Source organism: Sus scrofa, chromosome X (assembly GCF_054392235.1).
Source record: "Sus scrofa isolate SSC_HxYL_T2T_F1_AM1 chromosome X, Sscrofa_HxYL_maternal_Yorkshire_Landrace_v2.0, whole genome shotgun sequence".
Taxonomy (NCBI): domain Eukaryota; kingdom Metazoa; phylum Chordata; class Mammalia; order Artiodactyla; family Suidae; genus Sus; species Sus scrofa.
In genome coordinates, this window is record NC_139401.1 from 64,429,457 (window position 1) to 64,455,793 (window position 26,337).

Sequence of the window (26,337 nt, forward strand, 5' to 3'; positions counted from 1 at the left end):
CACGTAAACAAAAAGAACCTTAAGCCACTAAGTGAGGCCAGGAATCAAATTTGCATCCTCATGGATACTAGTCAGCTTCATAACCTGCTGAGTCACTACAAGAACTCCCTATTTTCAGTATTCAGAGCCTTGATATTTTGAACAAATCACTAGCAATAACAATAATAACAATTACAATAGTTATGATAATAAATGTTTTATAGAGATTAGAAGCAACAGACCAAGTTACCATACCTTTTTTTTTATTTCCCCAAAACATTATTTTTTTTCTACTGTATAGCATGGTGACCCAGTTAGACATACATGTATACATTCTTTTTTCTCACATTATCATGCTCCATCATAAGCGACTAGACATAGTTCCCAGTGCTACACAGCAGAATCTCATTGCTAATCCATTCCAAAGGCAATATTTCACATCTATTAACCCCAAGCTCCCAATCCATCCCACTCCATCCCCCTCCGACTTGGTAACCACAAATCTATTCTCCTAGTCCATGATTTTCTTTTCTGTGGAAAGGTTCATTTGTGCCATATATTAGATTCCAACAATCAATATATATGTCCCTAAGATAGGAGCACCCAGATACATACAACAAATACTAACAGATACAACAAGAGAAATTGATGAGAATACAATAATAGTAGGAGACTTTAACACCCCACTCACATCACTGAAAAGAGCCTCTAGACAGAAAGTCAATAGTGCAACAAAGATCCTAAATGATACAATAGAAAACTTAGACTTAACTGACATTTTCAGGACATTACATCCCAAAAAAATCAGAATATATATTTTTTTTCAAGTGCACATGGAACATTCTCAAGGATTGACCATATACTTGGGAAAAAACAACCTCAACAAATTGAAAAGTACAAAAATTATTTCAAGTATCTTATCTGAACCACAATGGCATGAAACTAGAAATCAAGCACAGGAAAAGAAATAAGAAAAACAAAAACTGACTACATGGAGAATAAGCAACATGCCACTAAAAAAGCAATGGGTCAATGAGGAAATCAAGAAGGAAATTAAAAAATACCTTAAGACTAATGATAATGAAAACATAACTATTCAATATCTATGGGATGCCACAAAAGCCATGCTTAGAGGGAAGTTCATAGTGATGAACTTCAAAAAAGAAGAAAAATCTGAAATCAACAACTTAACATACCTCCTTAAAGAATTAGGAAAAAAAGGAACAAACGAAACCCAAAGTCAGCAGAAGGAAGGAAATCATAAAGATCAGAGAGGAAATCAATAAAATAGAGATTCAAAAAATAATAGAAAAAAATCAATAAATCAAAGCCCTGGTTGTTTGAAAAGGTAAACAAGCCATTGGCCAGACTCACCAAGAAAAGGAGAGAAAGATCTCAAACAAAATAAGAAGTGAAAAATGAGAAATCTCAATGGATATTGCAGAAATACAAAAAAAAATCAGAGAATACCATGAACAATAATATGCCAACAAATTTAACCACCTAGAAGAAATGGACAACTTTTTAGAGACATACAGTCCACTAAAACTGAATGAAGAAGAGATAGATCAATTGAACAGAACTTTCACTAGAAATGAAACTGAATATGTATTAAAAACACTCACTACAAACAAAACTCCAGGACCAGATGGCTTCACAGGCGAATTCTACCAAACAAACAAAGAGGAACTTATACCTACCCTTCTTAAACTTTTCCAAAAGGACGAAGAAGGAACACTCCCAAAGACATTCTCTGAATCCACCATCACCATAATAACAAAACCAAAGATACTACCAAAAGAATTACAGGACAATGTCTTTAATGAATAAAGATGGCAAAAATTCTCAACAAAAATTCAGTCAAACAAATACAGCAACATATAAAAAAGATCATACACCACGACCAAATGGGATTCACCCCAGGTTTACAAGGATGGTTCAACATAAGCAATTTACTCAATGTCATACACCACATTAATAAAAAAGAAACCAAAAACCACATTATCATCTCAATAGATGCAGAAAAAGCATTTGACAAAGTCCAATATCCATTCATGATAAAAACTCTTATGGGTATAGAGGGAACATACCTTAACATAATAAATGCCACTTACAACAAACCCGCATCAAATACTCAATGGAGAAAAGCTGAAAGCCTTCCCACTAAAATATGGAACAAGACAAGGATGCCCCCTGTCACCACTTTTATTTAACATAGTATTGAAGACTTAGCCACAGCAAGCAGACAAACAAAAGAAATAAAATGTATCCACATTGGAAGAGAAGAGGTAAAATTTCACTATATGCAGATGCCATAGTACTATATATAGAAAACCCTAAGGACTCCACACAAAATCTTCTTGAATTGATCAATGATTTCAGAAACATAGCAAGATGCAAGATTAACATTCAGAAATCAGTTGCATTTCTGTATACTAACAATGAAATATTATAAAAAAGGAATATAAAAATAAAATACCTTTTAAAATTACACCCCCCAAAATTAAATACCTAGGCATAAACTAGACCAAGGAGGTGAAAGACTTATATGCTGAGAACTATAAAACATTAACCAAGGAAACTAAAGTGAATTCAAAGAAATTGAAAGATATTCCATGCTCCTGGGTTGGAAGAATTAATATTGTAAAAATTGCCATACCACCCAAAGCAGTCTACAGATTCAATGCAATCCCTATCAAATTACCCATGACCTTTTCCAGAGGACTAGAGCAAATAATCCAGAAATCTATATGGAACCATAAAAGACCCACGATTGCAAAAGCAATCCTGAGGAACAAAAACGAAGCAGGAGGCATAACTCTCCCAGACTTCAGGCAATATTACAAACCAACAGTAATCAAGACAGTGTGGTACTGGTACCAAATCAACATATAGACCAATGGAACCTGATAGAGGAACCATAACTAAACCCAGGCACATATGGTCAATTAATCTTCTGTGAAGGTGGCATGAATATAAAATGGGAAAAAGACAATCTGTTCAAGAAGTTGTGCTGGGAAAACTGGACAGCCACATATAAATCAATGAAACTGGAACACACCCTCACACCATGCAAAGAAATAAACTCAAAATGGCTTAAAGACTTAAACGTAAGACATGACACCTAAAACTCCTAGCAGGGAACATAGGCAAAACATTCTCTGACATCAACTGTAAAAATTTTTTTTAGGTTAGTCTCCCAAGGCAACAGAAATAAAAGCTGAAATAAACCAATGGGACCTAATCAAATTCACAGGCTTTTGCAAAGCAAAGGAAACCACAAAAAAAAAATCCAAAAAGACAATCTATGGAATGGGAGAAAATAGTTTCAAATAATGCAACTTACCAGGGTTTAATCTCTAAAATATACAAACAACTTATACTACTCAAGAAAAACAAAAAATAATAAGCCAATTGAAGAATGGGCAAAAGATCTGAATAGACATTTCTCTGACGAAGATATACAGATGGCCAATAAGCACAGGAAAAAATGCTCAACTTCATTAATTATAAAGAAATGCAAATCAAAACTACTATGAGGTACCACCTCACACCAGTCAGAATGGCCATGATTAATAAGTCAACAAATGACAACTGCTGGAGAGGGTGTGGAGAAGAGGGTACCCTCCTTCACTTTTGGCAGGAATGTAAATTTGTACAACCACTGTGGAAAACAGTATGGAGGTACCTCAGAAAATGAAATATAGAACAATCATATATGCCCCAGCAATCCAACTCTTGGGCATATATCCAGACAAACTTTCCTTGAAAAAGATATATGCACCTGTATGTTCATTGGAGCACTATTCACAATAGTCAAGAAACAACCAAAAGTCCATTGGCAGTAGAATGGATTAAGAAGATGCAGTATATATACACAATGGAATACTACTCAGCCATAAAAAAGAACCAAATAATGCCATTTGCAGCAACATGGATGGAACTAGAGACTCTCATACTAAGTAAAGTCAGAAAGAGAGAGACAAATACCATATGATATCACTTATATCTGGAATCTAATATACAGCACAAATGAATTCTTCCACAGAAAGGAAACTCATGGACTTGGAGAACAGAGGCCCCTTGTGGTTGCCAAGGGGGAGGCTTTAAATTAGGTATTTTAAATATGTTCCAAGAATTAAAGGAAACCATATCTAAGGAACTAAAGAAAAAAAGGAGACTGGTGTGTCATCTGATAGAGAATATCAATATAGAGTTGGAGATAATTTTAGAGAAACCAACTAAAATGCCTGTAGTTAGAAAGTACAACATTTGAAATAAAAAATTTAATACAGGGCTTCAAGATTATATTTGACTAGGCAGAAGAGTCAGTGAACCTGAAGAAAGGTCAATCAAAACAACCCAGTCTACAGAACAGAAAGAGAAGAGAATGAAGAAAGATCAACAGAACTCAGAGACCTATGGGATACCAACAAGCTTTACACCATACACATAGTGGGGACCCTAGAAGAGGAAAGAGAGAAAGAGGAAGAAAAAACATTAACCACATTTGATGAAAAATACTTGCACTCCCAACAAGCTCAAAACACTTGAAGAAAGATAAACTCAAAGACATACACAACTAGAAACATCACAGTCAAACTACTGAAATACAAGGAAAGAGAATCTTTTAAAGAAGCAATTAAAAAATGACTCACCATGTACAAGAGAGAACCTTAATAAGATTAACAGCTGACTTTTAATCAGAAGTCACAAATTCCCAAACATTATTCAAAGTTCTGAGGGGGAAAAACTATCAACAAAATATTCTATATCTACTAAAATAAACCTTCAAATTAGAGGAAATTAAGATATTCCCAGATAAACACTGAAAGGATCTGTTACTAACAAAAGTGCCCTATAATAAATACTAAAGGGAGTCTTCCAGGTGAATATCAAAGGAAATTGATCTCTATGAAGAAGTAAATGGCACTAGCAAAGGAAATAGATGCAAATATGGAGGACAGAGTAAATGTATTTTCTTTGTAAGTCTTTGATTCTTATATGTCAAAAGAAAAATGTGTATAGTAATATTTATAAAAGTATGTTGATGTGTAATTTGTATGAAAATACCAGCACAAAAGAAAGAGGAGGTAGCATAGCTATATTGAAGAAAAGTTTTTATATATTAAAGACTTGGTGTTCAAAGTTCATGCTGTGGATCAGCAGGTTAAGAACCCAACTACTATCCATAAGGATGCAGTTTTGATCCCCGGCCTCATTCAGTGACATTGCTATGGCTGAGGCATAGGCCAGCAGCTGCAGCTATAATTTGACCCCTAGCCTGGGAATTTCCATATGCCTCAGGTGGGGCCCTAAATATTTTTTAATTAAAAAATAATAATTGGTATTAATCTGCCCTATATTGTTAAGTATTAATTGAAATTCCCATGATAACCACTAAGTAAATAGTTGAAAATATATAGTAAAATAAACAACATGCTAAGTAAAATAGTGTATTCGAAAAGCTTTTTTTATGCAAAACAAGGCAGCAGTGGAATAGAAGAACAAGAGATATATAAGGCATACTAAAAATAAATATCAAAATGGTAGATGTAAATCCCACCTAAATTAAACATGAATGTAGTAAAAATTCCAATCAAAGCCAAGGAGTAGTAAAAATGGATTTAAAAAGTAATTCTACTATATGCTTTCTATAAAATAATTGCTTAATTCAAAGACATGGATATTTTGAAAATTAAAGGATGGAAATAATACATTATGGAATCAATAACCAAAACAGAGGAAGAATGTCTATAACAACATAAGACAAAATATACCTTAAGTCAAAAATTGTGATGAGAGACAAAAAGCGATATTTACTAATAATAAAAGGGCCAAAAATCAGAACGAAATCACAATATACAGACATTCACCTAACAACAGAGACATAAACATACATGAAGCAAAAACCTGAAAGAAATTAATAAACAGACAAATCAACAATAATAGACGATTTCAATATTCCACTTTCAATAACGAGTAGAACAAATGGCCAGAAAATCAACAAGGAAATATAATTTTAACAGCGTTATAAACCAACTAAACCTAACAGACATCTATAAAATATTCCACCCAACAAGAAAATACACAATTCTTCTCAAGTGTACGAAGATATTTTCTAGGCTACACCATAGGCTTGGGTCAGTAAAACAAGCCTTAATAAATTTAAAAGGACTTGAATCTACAAAGTATATACTCTGACCACAATGTAATGAAATTAGATATCAACAACAGAAGAAAATTTAGGAAATACACAAAAATGTGGAAATTTAACAACACAGTACTAAATGGCCAAGAGCTCAAAGAAGAAAACACTAAATAAATTCGAAAATGCTTTGAGATGAATGGAAACAAAAATACAGCATACCAGAACTTCTGATATAACATTATCAGAGAGGTGACAGGGAAATACACAGCTTTAAATTCCTACCTTAAGAAAAGAATATCTCAAATCAATAATATAACTTTTTACCAGATGAAACTAAAAAAAGAAAGAATACTAAACACAAAGCAAGCAGAATGCATGAAATAACAAAAAGCGAAAGCAGGAATTAATAAAAGATCATAGAAAATAGTAAAGGAAAATCAAAATCAAACATTGATTCTTTTAAAATATCAACAAAATTGAAGAACTTATAGCTACAATGAGCAAAGAAGAAAGAAAAAAGATTCAAATTACTAAAATCAAGAATGAAAGAGGAGACATCACTGCATAACTTAGGGAAATAAAAAGGATTATAAGGGAATATCATGAACAATTGGACACTAACAACTTAGATAATGTAAATGAAATGGATAGGTTCCTAGAAATACAACAACTCCTTAGACTGATTCAAGAAGAAACAGAAATTATGTATAGATATATAACAAATAAAGTGAATAAATTAGCAATCAATAAACTGCCCCGCCCACAACGAAAATCTCAGGGAAAGATGTATTCAATGGTGAGTTCTACCAAACATGTAAAAGAGAATTAACACTAATCCTCCTCAGAATTTTCACAAACTAAGTGTGAACATTTCTCAATTCATTCAACAAGGCCAGTATTATCCCAATACCAAAACCAGACAAAGACATCATTAACAAAAGAAAACTATGGACCAATATCTCTTATGAATACAGATGCAAAAATATTTGACAGAATACGACCTAACTGAATCAAACAACATATAAAAAGATTATCCACTATGAGCAAGCAGGGCTTATTCCAGGAACATAAGTTTAGCATATGATAGATAGTCAATGTTACATTATATTAATTAAATATAGTTTGAATCCATTGCTATTATTTTCTCAATATAGGCAGAAAATTTTTTGATAAAATCCAACATCCACTCATGATGAAAACACTCAATTAGAAGTATGAGGGGTCCATTGGCTGGAACTGCAGCTGAGGCTATGATGGCAGTGGCTGCGGGGTGGGCATAAGATGGCAACAGCAGCGGTGGGTGCCCTGGGCCTCCTATGAGACTGGCTATGGAGTGAGCACTCCTGACTGCCCCAGAAAGTGAGCTGGGCCTACCTAGAGGGGCCAGGCAATGGCAATGGCTACCTGCGGGCCTGGCACATTCTTTTGGTGTTCCCATTGGCTGCGGGCATGTTCTCAGTAAGTCTGCTCTTCAAGTGGTTTATTGCCAAACCCAGTGCACTTCATGTTGGCATCCAGGACAGTGGTCCTTATCAGGTGCAACCTAATGCCATCCTTGAAAAGGTGTTCATATCTATTACCAAGTATTCTAATGAGAAAAGTCTGGAGGGCCTGTCAAAGCAACTGTACTGGGATGTCTGAAAAATCCAATGCTGGCTTCACCGTGGGAGGAATCAGGACAAACCCTCAATGCTCACTAAATTCTGTGAAAGCATGTGGAGATTCACTTTCTATTTATATATATTCTGCTACAGAATTAGCCTTCTCTGGTCCTCTCCTTAGTTTTGGAACACCGGATGATGCTGGCACAGTTACCCTTACCAGCCTCTCACAAGTGGGCTTTATTACTATTATATCATGGAATTGGCTTTCTTTTGGTCTCATGTTTTCTCAGTTACAGACATTTAAAGAAAGGACTTTCTGATCATGTTCGTGCATCATATGGCCACCATTGGGTTCATTACCTTCTTCTACATCAACAACATGATTCGAGTGGGAATTCTGGTCATGCATCTATATGACTTCTTGCTGGAGGCAGCCAAGCTGACCAATTATGCCAAGTATCATAATGACTTGTGACACCATTTTTTGTGATCTTCAGTGCTATTTTTGTGGTGATGCATCTAGGAATCTATGCATTCTGGATTCTGAACACAACCTTCTTTGACAGTTGGGAGATGATCGGGCCTTCTCCTGATCCTACAGGTTCTGCATGTCATTTGGTCCTACTTAATTGCACAAATTGCTTTCAGAGCCTTGACCCAAGGAAAGGTATCTAAGGATGATTGCAGTGATGTGGAGAGCAGCTCAGAAGAAGATGTGACCACCAGCAAAAAAATCTCCTGTGGCAGCAGCTCTGCAATGGTGCCAATCAGGTAAATGGTCACATGGGAGGCAGCTACTGGGCTGAAGAGTAAGGTGGTTGGTATGGGGACTTTAGCACAGAGGGACTTGTAGGGTCACTAGCAACCTACTCTTCTTAGGCCTCCCCACATCCACACTCTTGTGACTAGGGTGTGTGCAGGCACTGAAGAGAATCAAAGAAACAAATATTTTCACTTTTTAAGAAAACTCTGCCATTTTGTATTTAATAGCCTCCAGATTCTTTCTGTAATGTTAACTGATTTTCTTTATGTGTGCCCATGTGTGCGTGTACATATGGCCATGTGCATTTGTACATATGCGTGAGTTTCACTGCCTGGGTGGGGCACAATTCTGAACTGGGGCCAGAAGGCCTTGCTGGTCCTCTTTGAATCCACCTCAATCCCAGATTTGGCTCACCTTGAATTATGCTGGCTCTGGAACGTCCCCTCCTTTGTTGCCCATGGCTCTTGAGGCTCTGGCCATCTGAATGGAGCAGCCAAGTTCAGCTCCAGGTTTCTGCACTATTCCTCATTCAGAGCTGAAATATTTCACATGAAGTTGTATAGAAACAGACAACCATGGATGGATGGCCAAGATTGCTGTGGTCCCTAGCTATCCCTTCCTACCACCTCATGGTGATAGGGACAGCTGTTGATACCCTGCCCTTTATTCAATGTTACGCAAGGAGTGAGGGGTGGGAGGAGAGGGTGAGCTGAGGGAAGAAGGACAATAGTCACTGGGTGTGCTGTTAGGGTTTATACTATTGTTTACTCTTCGGTGATTAAAAGTGCTTCAACCCTCAAAAAAATAGTACAAGGGAGCCTAATAAAGCTCACAGCTGATATCCTACTTAATAGTAAATGAAAGAACTTTTTTCACCAAGGCCAAGAAGACTATAATGTATGTTCTTACCATTTCTGTTCAAAAGTCTACTGGAGAGTATAGTCAAGACAAATAGGTAAGAAAAAGAAATAAAAGGCATCCAGTTTGCAAGGAAAGAAGCAAAGCTTTATCTATTTGCAGATAACATGATTTTATATGTAGAAAGGCCTAAGGAATCCACAAAAGCACTATTAGAACTAATAAACTAGTTCAGCATGTTGTGGGATACTATATCAACATACAAAAATCAATTGCGGAGGGAAGGGGGAAGGAGTGGGATGGACTGGGAGTTTGGGGTTAGTAGATGTAAACCATTACATTTAGAATGGATAAGCAATGAGATCCTACTGTATAGCACAGGGAACTACATACAATCTTGGGATAGATCATGATGGAAGATAGTATGAGAAAAAAATGTATCTATATCTATATCTATATATGAATTACTATGTCTGTTTGCTGTATCGAAGAAAGTAGCACATTATAAATCAACTATAATTAAAAAATACATTAAAAATCAATTGTATTTCCACACACTATATATGAACATTCCAACATGGATGGGCCTAGAAATTATCATAAGAAGTGAAGTTAGACAGTGAAAGACAAACGTCATATGACAGCTCATATGTGGAATCTAAAAAAAGGATACAAATGAACTTATTTGCAGAACAGAAACCAACTCACAAACTTTGAAAAACATATATTTACCAAAGGGGATGGGGGGTGATGGACTGGGGATTCGAGATTGGCATATGCACACTGTGGTATATGGAATGATATGGCCAATGGGGACCTGCTGTATAGCACAGGGAACTCTACCCAATATTCTGTGATAATCTATATGGGAAAAGAATATGAAAAAGAATGGGTGTGTGTGTGTATGTATAACTGAATCACCCTGTTGTGCAACCGAAATTTTCACAACACTATAAATCAACTATACTTCAATAAAACTTTTAAAAATAAAAAAATTCCATTCATAATTAACAGAAATAAAACATGAGGCAATAAATTTAACAAAAGTAGTGTAGTATGATTGTACATTGAAAATTATAAAACATGTTTGAAAAAATTAAAAATCTGAATAAATGGGAAAGCTTCCCATGTTCATGGATCAGAATACTCAATATTGTGAAGATGGCAATATGTGACATATTGATCTACAGATACACTCCATCTACAAAATTCAAACTGCCTTTTTTAGAAACTGATAAGAATACAAAAATTCATAAAGAAGGGAGGAGCCCAAAAGGGCCATGACAATCATATGAATTTTTAAAATGTGGCAGAAGCCATATAATGAAACATTCTTTAGTCCATTAAAGAACAATGGAATACTGACACATGCCACAAAATGAAATATCTAGAAGAGACAAATATAGAGAGACAAATTAGTAGCTTCCAGGGAGTAGGAGAGGGGACAATGGTGAGGGACTGTTAGTGTATATGGGTGTTTCTGAGATGACTGAACATTCTTGAGGGAGTTCCCATTATGGCTCAGCAGGTTAAAAACCTGACTAGCATTCATGAAGATGCAAGTTTAATCCCTGGCCTTGCTCAGTAGATTAAGGATCTGGCATTGCTGCAAGCTGCAGTGTAGGTGGCAGATGAAGCTCAGATCTGGAATTGCTGTGGCTGTGGCATAGGCCTGTGGCCACAGTACAAATTCAGCCCTAGGTCAGGAACTTCCATATGCAGCACCTGTGGCCCTAAAAACAAAACAAAACAAATATGGAATAAGATAGTGATCACCACTGAATTGTACACTTTTTTTGTGGTATGTGAATTATGTCTCAGTAAGACTGTATTTTTTTTAATTTTGAATGGAGAAGGTGAGTGTGACTCTAAAGAGGGAGCACAGGGCAGATCTTTATGGTGAATGCACAAGTCTATATTCTGATTGCAACTGTGAATATATCAATCTACATATGTAATAAAATGGCACAGAACTACACATACCCAAAATACCAATATTAATTTCCTGTTTTTAATGTTTAAATTATATGAGATGTAACATTTGGGAGAGACCGAGTGAAGGGTACACAGAATTCTACGATACTTCTGCCACTTCCTGTGAATCTACAAAAATTTCAAAATTAAAATTTTATAAAAGGTGTTTTAGATATCATTTATCCAACATAATAGTAAGCTTCAGAAAAATAAAGGCTGGCATAACCTTAATCTCTTGCACCTACCTTTACTTTTCTCCTTTGAAAAATGGATTAGTAATAATATTTAAGCCACAGACTTGTTGTAAAGATTAAATTAGATAACATATGTAAAATGCTTTATTCTCTTTCTTCCCTTTCTCAATAAAAATCTCAAATTTGGCATGTCAAACTAGCATTGCCAAACCTAAAGCTCAAAAGGAAAATTCAGCTCTTTCCCAGCATGTCAAAAATCAAATTATTCTAGTTGGGTATGACTGTAAATCCCTGTGTGAACCAAGATACACAGTATAGTATAAAATGACCTGAAGTCACCTCTAGGACACTAAAACTCTCTAATATTTCTGGTGATTTGTTTTAAGTGAACAATGTTATTGTTGTAATTATCTAGATAGGACCCATTCAGTGGAAGACAAGAGGAGGGCATTTGACAGAAGCTGGTATCCTATAAGAGCAGTTCTCTCTGTATTTTGGTCTTGGGGCCTCACTAATAAATTCAATAATTATTGAAGACTACAAAGAGCTGTTGTTTATGTGTATTATATCTATTAATATTTGCTGTTTTATAACATAGTGAGACAGTTTTGAATATTTATTTATTTAAAATAATGATTCACTGATTATGATTTAAAATAAATAAATTAAATATTTTATGAAAAATAACTCTATTGCCTAAAACAAATAAAAAAGTATTGAGAACTGGAACTACTTTATATTTTGAAATTCATTTTATTGTCTAACTTGATAGAAAACAGCTGTATTGTCATATCTGCTTCTTTTAAATATGTTGTGATATGTTGTTTTAGTTTAAGGATATAAAGAAATTCTGTCCTCACACCAAGTAGCATAGCTGAAAAACAAAGGAGTGTAGCCCTTCAGATAATTAATGTAATCTTCTCTGTTACCACACCAAAACTCAAAAAGAAGTAGTTTCATAAATGTTAGCTGTGATGTAAAATAAGAAACTATGTCAAAGACGATTTCATACCCAGTTAACCAATAAAATTTCTTGGTCTCTTTTGTACTTCAAATGGATCTTTACTCATGAATGCAACTTTTACATATGTGTGACTATGTAACATCATATATTAGTCATTTGGAAAACATTGGTACACAAAGTTATGCAAATATTTCAAATGTTGACAATTTCATTATCAATGTTAAAAGTTAGTTTTAAAATGACACTGAAAATCACCACAGACCTCATTTTTTATCTTTTATTATAGTATAGTTGATTTACAAGGTTGTCTTATTTTCAGGTATACAGCAAAATGATTCAGTTATACATACATATATGTTTTTTCAGATTATTTTCCCCTATAGGTTATTACAGAATATTGAGTAGAGTTCCCTGTGCTATATGGTAGGTCCTTGTTATTTACCTATTTTATATATAGTAGTATACATATGTTACTCCCAAAGTGCAAATTTAACCCTCTGCTCAATCTTTCCACTTTGGTAACAATGTTTTTTTTTCTATGTATGTGAGTCCCTTTCTGTTTTGTAAATAAGTTCAGTTGTATCATTATTTTATAAGATTCCACATATAAGCGATATCATATGATATTTGTCTTTTTCTGTCTGGCCTAATTCACTCAGTATGGCAATCTCTAGATCCCTCCAGGCTGCTGCAAATGTCATTATTTCATTCATTTTTATGGCTGAGTGGTATTTTATTATATATATATGCCACATTTTCTTTATCCATTCATCAATCAATGGACATTTAGGTGGCTTCCATTTCTTGACTATTGTAAATAGTGCTGCTATGAATATTGTAGTGCATGTAAAATTTCAAATTATGGTTTTCTCTGGGTAGATTCCCAGGAGTGGGATTTCAGGATCATATGGTAGCACTATTTTTAGTTTTTTAAGTAACCTCCATACTGTTTGCCATAGTGGCTTTACTAGTTTACATTCTGACCAACATTGTAAAAGGGTTACCTTATCTCCACACTATCCCCAGTATTTACTGTTTGGAGACATTTTGATGATGGCCTTTATGACTGGTATTAACTAAGACCTCATTGCAGTTTTGCTTTGCATTTCTCTAATAATTACCAATGTTGAGCATCTTCTCAAGAGCCTTTCGGCCATCTGTATGTCTTCTTTAGAGAAATGTCTATTTAAATTTCTGTCCATTTTTTGATTGGGTTGTTTCACTTTTGATATTGAGCTGTATAAGCTGTTTATATATGTTAGATATTAACCCCACATCAGTCATACCATTAGCAAATATCTTCTCCCATTCTGTAGGTTGGCTTTTTGTTATGTTTACAGTTTCCTTTGCTGTGAAAAACCTTTAAGTTCAATTAGGTCCCATTTATTTTTGTGTTCATTTCCATTACTCCAGGAGACAGATCCAAAAATATGCTGCTGTGTTTTATGTCAAAAGTGTACTGCCTATGTTTTCCTCTAGGAGTTGTATAGTACCAGGTCTTTTATTTTAGGTCTTTAACTCATTTTGAGATTATTTTTGTGTGTGGTGTTAGAGAATGTTCTAATTTCTAATGTTCTAGAGTTCTAATTCCATACTTTTACATGCAGCTGTCCAATTTTAGCAGCACCACTTATTTCTCCATTGTATATTATTGCCTCCTTTGTCATAATTAATTGTCCATAGGTGCCTGGGTTTATTTCTTGGCATTCTATCCTGTCCATTGATCTTTTTTTCTGTTTTTATGCCAGTACCATATTTTTAGATTACTGGACTTTGTATGTCAGGAAGTGTGATTCCTCCAACTCTGTTCTTCTTTAAGAATATTTTGGCTAGTCAAGGTCTTTGATGTTTCCATACAAGATTTAAAATTATTTGTTCTGGTTCTATGAAAAATGCCCTTAGTATTTTTATACGGATTGTACTGAATTCATAGATTGCCTTGGATAGTATGATCATTTTAACAATATTAATTCCTCCGATCCATAAACATTGTATATCTTTCCATCAGTTTATGCCATCTTCAGTTTCTTTCATCAGTGTCTCATAGTTTACTGAGTACATATCTTTTGCTACCTTAGGTTGGTTTATTCCTAGATACTATATTGTCTTTGATGTAGTGATTGTTTCATTAATTTTTCTTTGTGATAGTTGCTGTTAGTATATAGAAATGCATCACGCTCCTGTTTGATTTTGTGTACTTCAACTTTGCTTAATTCATTGATGAGCTCTAATAGTTTTCTGGTGGCATCTTTAGTATTTTCTATATATAGTATCCTGGCATCTTCAAACAGTGACAATTTTACTTCTTTCTTTCCATTTTAGATTCTTTTATTTCTATCTCTTGTTTGAAACACTGGCCTTAAATGAAACATTATATCAGATGGATTTAATTGATATTTAAAGAGCATTCCATCCAAAAGCAGCAGAATACATATTATTTTCAAGTGCATATGGACCATTATCCAGAATAAATAATGTCACAAGACAAACCTTGGTAAATTTAAGAAAACTGAAATCAGGAAGTGTGATTCCTCCAACTCTGTTCTTCTTTAAGAATATTTTGGCTAGTCAAGGTCTTTGGTGTTTCCATACAAGATTTAAAATTATTTAAGCACCTTTTTTGACCACAATCATCACAATGAGATTAGAAATCAACTACAAAACTAAAACTGCAAAAAAGCATAAACATGTGGAGGCTAAAAAATACAATACTAAATAATCAATGGATCACTCAAGAAATCAAGGAGGAAATAAAAAATTAGGAAATAAATCAAATAAAAAATACAATAGTAATATCTATGGGATACAGCAAAAACAATTCTAAAACAGCAAAAACAATTCTAACAGAAAGGTTTATAGCAATACAGGCTCATCTAGGGAAACAAGAAAAATCTCAAAATAAACAAACTAACTTTACATCTAAAAGAACTACAAAAAGAAGAAAAAACAAAATCCAAATTACTAAAAGGAAAGAAACCAAGATCGGAACAGAAATAAATGAAATAGAAACCATTGTCAAAGATTAATTGACCATAGGTGTCAGGGTTTATTTCCGGATTCTCTATTCTGTTCCATTGGTCTGTCTGTGTGTTTTGATACCAGTACCACACTGTTTTGATGACTGTGGCTTTGTAGTATTTCTTGAAGTCTGGGAGAGTTATGCCTCCTGCTCCTGCACTGTTGGTGGGAATGTAAACTGGTACAGCCACTATGGAGAACAGCTTGGAGATACCTTAGAAATCTATACATAGAACTTCCATATGACCCCACAATCCCACTCTTGGGCATCTATCCGGACAAAACTCTACTTAAAAGAGACACATGCACCCGCATGTTCATTGCAGCACTATTCACAATAGCCAGGACATGGAAACAACCCAAATGTCCATCCACAGATGATTGGATTCGGAAGAGGTGGTCTATATACCCAATGGACTCCTACTCAGCCATAAAAAAGGATGACATAATGCCATTTGCAGCAACATGGATGGAACTAGAGAATCTCATACTGAGTGAAATGAGCCAGAAAGACAAAGACAAATACCATATGATATCACTTATAACTGGAATCTAATATCCAGCACAAATGAACATCTCCTCAGAAAAGAAAATCATGGACTTGGAGAAGAGACTTGTGGCTGCCTGATGGGAGGGGGAGGGAGTGGGAGGGATCGGGAGCTTGGGCTTATCAGACACAACTTAGAATAGATTTACAAGGAGATCCTGCTGAATAGCATTGAGAACTTTGTCTAGATACTCATGTTGCAACAGAAGAAAGGGTGGGGGAAAAATGTAATTGTAATGTATACATGTAAGGATAACCTGACCCCCTTGCTGTACAGTGGGAAAATAAAAAGAAATTATAAAAAAAAATAAAATTCAGAAAGATAATGGAAAAAAAAAGAAGAGAAGAAAAAAAAAAGAAAACACACCCAATTTTTAATAGGTTTGAAACTCAACTAGCTAAGTTTCATTATGACTCAAAAACCTGATGAATGCAATTCTACTTCTTAGGCATATTACACAATGGAATGCCCAAGGGATTGCCAGGCTTGGTGGTTTTAGTTGCTTTCAGCTAAAAAAAAAAAAAAAAAAAAAAAAAAAAGGTTTTATCTAAATATATGCATCCCTTTTCACTTACAAATTGTTTAGCTTAAATTAATCACCATAATTGTAGGGCTGTGTGTTTCTCCAAAGCAGAATGAGTTAGTGGAAAAATCACTAGGATTTGAGTTCTAAATCTAGGCTTGGGAACCAATCAGCTATGTGGGTTTGGGAAAGTTATTTCAACTCTTCGGGCCTCAATTGTTGAAAAACAAAATCTTTGCTATTTAATAGCTACTATGATTTGCCTTCATTTTATATATAAAATTATATTATCATCTATCTGAGAGGGTTGTTGGAGAGATTAAAATAAGATGTCATAGTTTAAAAACTGGAGATAGTTTTGTAAATGGAATTAGTTCTATTTATTTTAAAATCGGGCTATTATTGTTACTATTAACCAAAATGTTAATGAAAATATGTATTATTGTTCTATAAAAATTAAAATATAATTAGACTACAACAGTGGCTATTGCATTTTGAAGGACTTTGGAACAGTTGAGAGTATGATAAAGATATTGGCTCTCATCCTAGAAAAAATATGGGATGAGATTGTACACAATTCTATACAATCTCCAGTTCCCAGTGCCTTTTTTTTTTTTTTTTGGCTTTTTAGAGTCACACCCATGGCATATGGAGGTCCCCAGGCTGGGGGTGGGGGTGTCAAATCAGAGATACTGCTGCTGGCCTACACCACAGCAACCCAGGATCTGAGCCACATCTGCAACTTTCAGCACAAATCACATCAACACCAGATCCTTAACCCACTAAGGAAGGCCAGGGATTGAACCTGCATCCTCATGGTTCCTAGCTGGGTTCGTTAACTGCTGAGCCACAAAGGGAACTCCCCTACAATCCCCAGTTCCCAGAAGCTCTGATGTTCAACTTAAAAAAATCTTAAAGAAGGTATCTTCCAGTTTTCACAGCCTAGAGTGTATGGCTTTTCCCTTTTTAAATAAGTAAATAAAGTACCCATTCAGTAAGTCAGATAGATTTGACCAATAAATCTTCCTTGTAATCCAAACACTTAGAAACATTGTGTAAAATACAACAAGTGATTCCAGGAGCAAGATGGCAGAGGAGTAAGAGGTCATGCAAACCTTCCCCCACAAACACATCAAAGAAACACATCTAGGGAGTTCCCATTGTGGCGCAGCAGAAACGAATCCGACTAGGAACCATGAGGTTGCGTGCAGGTTTGATCCCTGGCCTTGCTCAGTGGGTTAAGGATCCGGCATTGCCATAAGCTGTGGTGCAGGCTGCAGACGTGACAGGGATCTGACATTGCTGTGTCTCTGTTGTAGGCCAGTGGCAATAGCTCTGATTAGACCCCTAGTCTGGGAACCTCCATATGCCATGGGTGTGGCCCTAAAAAGACAAAAAAAAAAATACATCTACATGTAAAACTACCCACACAAAGAATGAACTGAATGGTGGCAAAAGACCTTAAACCTCCAAAAAGGGCAAGAAACTCTTGACATAACTGGGTAAAACAAAAGAAAAACAGAGAGAAATAAGGAATCAGGACAGGACTAGCATTATTGAGAGGGGGCTGAGAAGGAGAAAAGGAACCCACCTCCTGGGAAGCCATCTAATCGAGGAAAGATAGGCTGAGTTGGCAGGACCTCAAAGTCACAGAAAAAAATGCAGCAGCGAGAATGAGAACAGCAAAGCAGAGTGACAGCCGCACAGATCATCTGAACCACCAGCCAGGACACCACAGCCTGAGATGTTCGGGTGGGGGCTGGGCGCTGAGACTCAGGCTCCAGAGGTCAGTCCCAGGGAGAGAACTAGGGACGGCATGAGGGGCTAAGGAGCAGTGTGCCACGGGCTAAGGAGGGGAACAAAACGGCAGAGGGAATCTGGGAGAAGGTCCGGGCATGCAGGAGAGGCAAGGCGACATTGTTGGGGAGGGGAGAGGAGGAGAGGCAGGCTGTCATAGGAAACTCCCTGCACTGGAGCATGTGCATGCCAGCAGGCTTAGAGTGCAGAGCGGCTCTGCAGGAGCTACAGGCTGTGAGAAGTCTTTTGCTGGTTTAGGGGAGATTAGGCACTTCTTGTGGGGGCTACCGGTGGCCAGGCACCTATTGTGTGGGCTAAGGGCATCAGGGGGCTAAGTGCGATGTGGTGCCTATTACATGATCTACAGGTGGCAGGGACAGACTGAGGAAGTCGTCTCAGAGGCCAGAGGGAGGCGTGGCTTGCCACAACTGGGGGCCTGTGAGTGGTTTCCACCAGCAACCCAGTCACATCAGGGGTTGGCAAAAAAGAAAAAAATAGGGCATTGGAACCAAGCACCAAATACTGTTGCTCTCACTCCCCTGGGAACACACCCACCCTCCAGCTGCCACTGCCATAAGCTCTGGGTGATGCCCAGACACTTGGTTACTGTCCTTTCGCAAGACCCTATAACTAGGAGCAACTGGTACAGCACTTCCTGCGTGGAATAAGTGGGACAGGGTGCTTCGTGCATGGTCTGCAGGCAGCAGGGTCAAACTGCCACAGTTATCCCTGATTCCAGAGGTGGGCGTGGCCCACTGCCATTGGAGATATCTGAACAAAAGTCACATGCAGCCCCATTGACCTAAAGGGCACCACAGAGGACAGCATTGTGACTGAACACCAACTGCCGGTGCTCTCACAACCCAGGGAACACACCTGCCCTAGTTCTGCCACTGCCAAACATTCCAGGCAGTACCCACATGCCTGATTTGTCACTTTCCAGGATCCTGCAACTAGGAGCACCCTTTACAACACATCATACATGGCCTAAGGGAGACAGGTTTCTTCATGCATGGTCTACAGGTGGTGGGAGCAAATCACCACAGTTATCCCTGACTCTAGAAATAGTCGTGGCCTGCTCCCAATAGGGGTCCCTAAACAGGCACCACCTGCAGTTCCAGTCACCTCAGAGGAGGACATTGCCATCAAACACAAACTACTATTGCTCTCATTTCCCTGAGAACGCACACACCCTGCTACTGCTAATGCCAAATGCTCTGGTCACCTTGAAGATCTGCCTAGAGCTTATTACCACTTCCAAGGACCCTGCAACTAGGAGTAGCCTGTGCCACCTTCCTGCAGGATCTTGCTGCTATTGAGAGCCCAATGACCAGGCACTGAATGCTGGCCCAGCCCAATGACCAGGCACTGACTGCTGGCCCTACCCATTGCCTCCATCTCCCAGAAAACATGCTGAGCATCCTGGGAACAACAGCCTCCTCACACCAAAGAAAGAGACAGCAAATATTCAGTTGAAGGAACAGGAGCATTCACCTAAAGCAGTCAACAATGAAACGGACCTCTGCAGTCTGACAGACATTGAGTTCAAAAGGGTGGTGGTGAAAATACTGAATGAATTGAGAAGATGTGAACACTAATGCGGATTCCTTTAGAAAGGATCTAGAAGATATAAGGAGGAGCCAAGAAAAACCAGAAAAGCCATTTGCAGAGATACCAACTGAGCTAAAGACAATAAAGATCAGAATAAAAAATGCAGAGGAATGAATTAGTGATATGGAAGATAGAATAATGGAAACCACCCAATCAGGACAGCAAACAGAAAACCAAATGAAAAAAACATGAAAGCAATATAAGGGACCTATGGGATAATATAAAGTGGGCCAATCTATGCATAATAGGAATTACAGAAGGAGAAGAAAAAGAAAGGGGGATTGGAAATATATTTGAAGAAATTATTGCTGAAAACTCTCCAGATCTAAAGGATACTGATATCAGGATACAGGAAGCACAGAGGGCCCCAAACAAGTTGAACCCAAACAGGACCACAACAATACATATTTCAATAAAAATGGCAATAGTTAAAGATAAACAGAGGATTCTAAAGGCAGCAAGAGAAAAGCAAAGCATTAATTATAAGGGAACCCCCATATGGCTATCAGCTGATTTCTCTACAAAAACACTACAGGCCAGATGGGAGAGGCAAGATAAATTTAAATTGCTAAAAGGAGTAAATATTCAACCAAGAATACTCTATTCAGCAAGAATATCATTTAAATTAGAAGGGAAAATAAAGAATTGCCCCATTAAACAAAAGCTAAAAGAGTACAGCAATACTAAACCCATTCTAAAAACACTACTGAAAGGGCTTCTCCAAATAAAAAGAGAGAGAGAAAAGATAAAAAGAAGAATTAGGATGGAGCTAACCACAACTGGAAAGCAAACACTTAAATAAGCCAGCAAACAGATCTAAACATGAAGATATTTTTAAAAAAGACATCAAAATCATAAAATGTGGGGAAAGAAAGTAAGAAAATATAGATTGTTTCCTTATATTTTGATGTGTATGAACCTATATGACTATCAGTCAAAAGCAAGCAGATAAAGGTAGGGCTTAACATGCTTAAAAAACAGAGCAACCACAAATCAAAACCAAACATTACACTCAAAAAATTGAAAAGAAAAATTACTCAATCATGAAATAAATGGAAACCGTCCAACCACAAAAAGAAAAGAAGAAAAGAGAAACAGAGAATCAACAGGAAAACAAGGTTTCAAATGGAAATAAATACATATCTATCAATAATCACCTTAAATGTCAATGGACTAAATGCTCCAATCAAAAGACACAGAGTGGCAGCTTGGATAAAAAAGCAAAAATCTTCAATCTGCTGCCTACAAAAAACTCACCTTAGAGAAAAGGACACATATAGAATGAAAGTGAGGGGATGGGAAAGATATTTCATGCCAATGGACAAGACAGGAAAGCAGGAGTTGCAATACTCCTATCAGACAAAATAAAACGAAGCCCATTAAGAAAGACAAAGAAGGAGACTATTTAACGGTTAAAGGATCCACTCAAAAAGAGGATATTACACTGGTCAATATGTATAGTCATAATATAGGAGCACCCACATAGCCTCCAAAAAGTACTAACAGACATAAAAGGAGAAATGGATGGGAATATATGCATAGTAGGAGATTTTAACAGCCCACTCACATAAATGGTCTGACCCTCTAAACAGAAAATCAATAAAGCAACAGAGTTCCTAAAGGACACAATAGAAAAGTTAGACTTAATTGACATTTTCAGGACATTACATCCAAAAAAATCAGAATACACATTCTTCTCAAGTGCACATGGAACATTCTCAAGAATTGATCACATATTGGGGCACAAAACTAACCCCAACAAATTTAAGAGTGTAGAAATTATTTCGAGTATCTCCTCTGACCACAGTGGCATGAAACTAGAAATCAACAACAGGAAAAAAATGAGGAAAAACCCACTACACAGAGACTAAACAACATGCTACTAAAAAACCAATGGGTCAATGAGGAAATCAAGAAGGCAATTAAAAAATAACTCGAGACAAATGATAATGAAGACACAACCACTCAAAATCTATGGGATGCCAAAAAGGAATGCTCAGAGGGAAATTCACAGCAATAGAGGCCTTCCTCAAAAAAGAAGAAAAATCTCAAACTGACAACTTAAGCCAACATCTGAATGAATTAGAAAAAGAAGAACAAACAAAACCTAAAGTCAACAGAAGGAAGGAAATCATAAAGATCAATAAAATAGAGAAATCAATAAAATAGAGACTCAAAAAGCAAGAGAAGAAATCAAACAAACCAAGAGCTGGTTCTTTGAAAAGGTAAACAAAATTGACAAACCACTGGCCAGACTCACCAAGAAGAGGAGAGAAAAAACCCAAACAAACAAAATCAGAAATGAAAAAGGACAAGTCAAAACAGATACTAGAGAAACACAAAAAACCATGAGAGAATACTATGAAAAATTATATGCCAGCAAATTTTATAATCTAGAATAAATGGACAACTTTCTAGAGACTTACAGCCTGCCAAAACTGAATCAAGAGGAAACAGAACAGCTGAACAGACCAACCACTAGAAATGAAATTGAATATGTCATAAAACCACTCCCTACAAATACAATTCCAGGATGAGATGTTTGAATTCTACCAAACATAAAAAAAGGAATGTATACACATGCTCCTAAAACTTTTTCAAAAGTTTGAAGAAGGAACACACTCAAAGACATTCTATGATGCACCATCACCCTAATTCCAAAATCAGACAAAGATACCACCAAAAAAAAAAAAAAAAACTATAGGCCAACATAGTTGATGAATATAGATGCAAAAATTCCCAAAATTTTAGCCAACCAAAGCCAAAAACATATAAAAAAGATCATACACCACAACCAGGTGGGATTCATCCCAGATTCATAAGGATGTTTCAACATACACAAATCAATCAACATCATATACCACAGTAACAAAAGAAAAGTCAAAAACCACATGATCATCTCAATAGATGCAGAAAAAGCATTTGACAATGTCCAACATGCATTCATGATAAAAATTCTCACCAAAGTGGGTATAGAGGGAACATTCCTTAACATAATAAAAGCCATTTGTGACAAACCCACAGCAAATACAATACTGAATGGAGAAAAGGTGAAAGCCTTTCCACTAAAATCTGGAACAAGACAAGGATGCCCATTCTCACTTTTATTCAACATAGAATTGGAAGTCCTAGCCACAGCAATCAGACAAACAAAAGAAATAAAAGCCATCCAAATAAGAAGGGAAGAGGTAAAACTGTCACTGTGTGCAGACGGCATGATACTATATATAGAAAACCCTAAGGACTCCACACAAAAAATACTTGAACTGATCAACAAATTCAGCAAAGTAGCAGGATATAAGATTAACATTCAGAAGTCAGTTGCATTTCTGTATACTAACAATGAAATATCAGAAAAGGAATATAAAAATACAATACCTTTTAAAATTGCACCCCCAAAAAATCAAATACCTGGGAATAAACCTGACCAAGGAGGTAAAGCACTTATATGCTGAGAATATAAAACATTAATCAAGGAAAATAAACAAGATGTAAAAAAATGGAAAGATATTACATGCTCCAGGGTTGCAAAAATCAATATTGTAAAAATGACCATACTACCCAAAGCAATCTACAGATTCAGTGCAATCACTATCAAATTACCCAGGACATTTTTCACAGAACTAGAACAAACAATCCAAAAGTTGATATGGAACCACAAAAGACCCAGAATTGCCAAAGCAATTCTGAGGAACAATAACCAAGCAAGAGGCATAATTCTCCCAGACTTCAGGCAATATTACAAAGCCACAGTCATCAAGACAGTGCAATACTGGTACCCAACCAGACATATAGACCAATGGAACAGAATAGAGAACCTGGAAATAAAACCTCACACCTATGGTCAATTAATCTTTGACAAAGGAGGCAAGAAAATAAAATGGGAAAAAAGATAGTCTTTTTTCAGCAAGTATTGCTGGGAAACTTGGACAGCTACGTGCAAATCAATGAAACTAAAACATACCACACACCCTCACACCACACACAAAAATAAATTCAAAATGCGTGAAAGACTTAAATATAAGACAAGATACCATCAAACTCCTGGAAGAGAATACAGGCAAAACATTCTCTGACATCAACCTTACAAATGTTTTCTCAGGTCAGTCTCCCAAAACAACAGAATTAAAAGCAAAATAAACCAATGGGACCTAATCAAACGGACAAGCTTTTGTAGAGCAAAGGAAACCAAAAAGAAAACAGACAACTTACAGAATGGGAGAAAATAGTTTCAAATGACACAACTAACAAGGGCTTAATCTCTAGGATATACAAGCAACTTATAACCGAACAGCAAAAAAACCAACAACCCAATGGAAAAATGGGCAAAAGACCTGAATAGATATTTCTCCAAGGAAGATGTACAGATGGCCAACAAGTGCAGGAAAAAATGCTCAATATCACTGATTATTAGAAAAGTGCAAATCAAAACTACCATGAGATACCACCTCACATCAGTCAGAATGGCCGTCATGAACAAGTCCACAAATAACACATGCTGGAGAGGGTGTAGAGCAGAGAGAACCCTCCTGCACTGTTGGTGGGAATGTAAGCTGGTACAGCCACTATTGAGAACAGTATGGAGGTACCATGCCCTAGATACCCATGAGCCACTAACACCTCTGCAAACTTCAAGACAAGGTAAGAACCTCAGAATCTACATATGCATCATCAAAGTGAAAATAAGTATAGAACGTTAAACATTATGAGACAACAAAGAAATAACATTCAGCCAAAGGAACAAGACGAAATAAATAAATAAAGAGGAGATAGGTAATCTACCTGAAAAAGAATTCAGACTGATGATAGTAAAGATGATCCAAGACCTTGGACAAAAAGTGGAGGCACAGACAGAGAACTAGAGGAATTAAAGAACAAGCAAACAAAGATGGATAGTGCAATATCTGAAATGAAGAATACACTAGAAGGACTCAACAGCAGGATAACAGAGGCAGAAGAATGAATGTGATGTAGAAGAGTTGTGGAGATAATTTCCACAGGAAAAGAAAATGAAAAGAATTGAGGAGAGCCTGAGACCTCTGGAACAACATTAAGCATACCAACATTTGCATCATAGGGGCTCCAGAAGGAGAAGAGAAAGAAAAAGGGCCAGAGAAAATAATTGAAGAGATTAAAGCTAAAACTTCCCTCATATGGGAAGGGAAACACTCCCTCAAGTCAAGGAAGCACAGAGGATCACACACAGGATCAACCCAAAGAGAAAGACAGCGAGACACATACTAATCAAACTGACAAAAATTTAATACAAAGAAAAATATTAAAACCAACAAGGGAAAAGCAGCAAATAACATACAGAGGAACCCCCATAAGGATAACAGCTGATTATTCAGCAGAGACTCTGCAAGCAAGGAGGGAGTGAAAAATTATTTAAGACTGATGAAAGGGAGGAACCTAAAAGTAAGAATTCTATACCCAGCAAGGCACTTTCAGATTTCAAGGAGAGATCAAAAGATTTTCAGACAAAAACTAAAAGAATTTAGCAACTCTAAACCAGCTCCAAAGCAAATATTAAGGAATTTCTCTAAGCAGAGATGAAAGAGCCACAACTAGAAACAAGAAAATTTCAAAAGAGAAACATCAGTGGTAAAGACAAAGATAAGAAAAAGGTAGAAAATTACCCATTGGTAAAAATCATATCAAAACTAGCAGACATGAGAAGAGGAGAAGACAAATGCAGAACATTGAAAATGCATTTGAAATTAAGAGAACGGCAAAACAAAATAATAAGTAAAATAGACACACACACATAAAAAAGAAAAGCAATCCAAACATGACACTAAAGATAGCAAATCACAGAGTTCCCATCATGGTGCAGAGGAAATGAATCCGACTAGGAACCATGAGGTTGTGGGTTCGATCCCTGGCCTCGGTCAGTGGGTTAAGGATCTGGTATTGCCATGAGCTGTGGTATAGGTCACAGAAGTGGCTTGGATCTGGCGTTGCTGTGGCTCTGGCGTAGGCTGGCAGCAAAAGCTCCAAATAGACCCCTAGCCTGGGAACCTCCATGTGCCACAGGTGTGGCCCTAAAAAAAAAACAAAAGACAAAAAAATTAAAGGAAAAAAAATGATAGCAAATCACAAGACAACAAAAGAAGGGAGGGAAGGAAGGAAGGAGGAAGGAAGGAAGGAAGGAAAAAGACCCAAAGTAACAATTCAAAGCAATTAATAAAAAATGGCAATAAATACATATTTATCCATAATTACAATGAATGTAAATGGATTACATGCTCCAACCAAAACACACATACTGGCTGAATGAACACAAAAGGAAGATATATATATATGTTGTTTACAAGAGACCAACTTCAGACCCAAGGACACATACAGACTGA

At 36.5% G+C, this 26,337-nt stretch overlaps 1 protein-coding gene and 1 pseudogene across 13 annotated transcripts in view; one reads left to right on the top strand and one right to left on the bottom strand.

The window, feature by feature from the left end:
- Nucleotides 1–26,337, bottom strand: part of OPHN1 (oligophrenin 1) — a 631,870-nt gene that overhangs the window by 438,681 nt on the left and 166,852 nt on the right. The window lies entirely within an intron of this gene.
- Nucleotides 7,376–8,547, top strand: LOC146394637 (ceramide synthase 5 pseudogene; annotated as a pseudogene).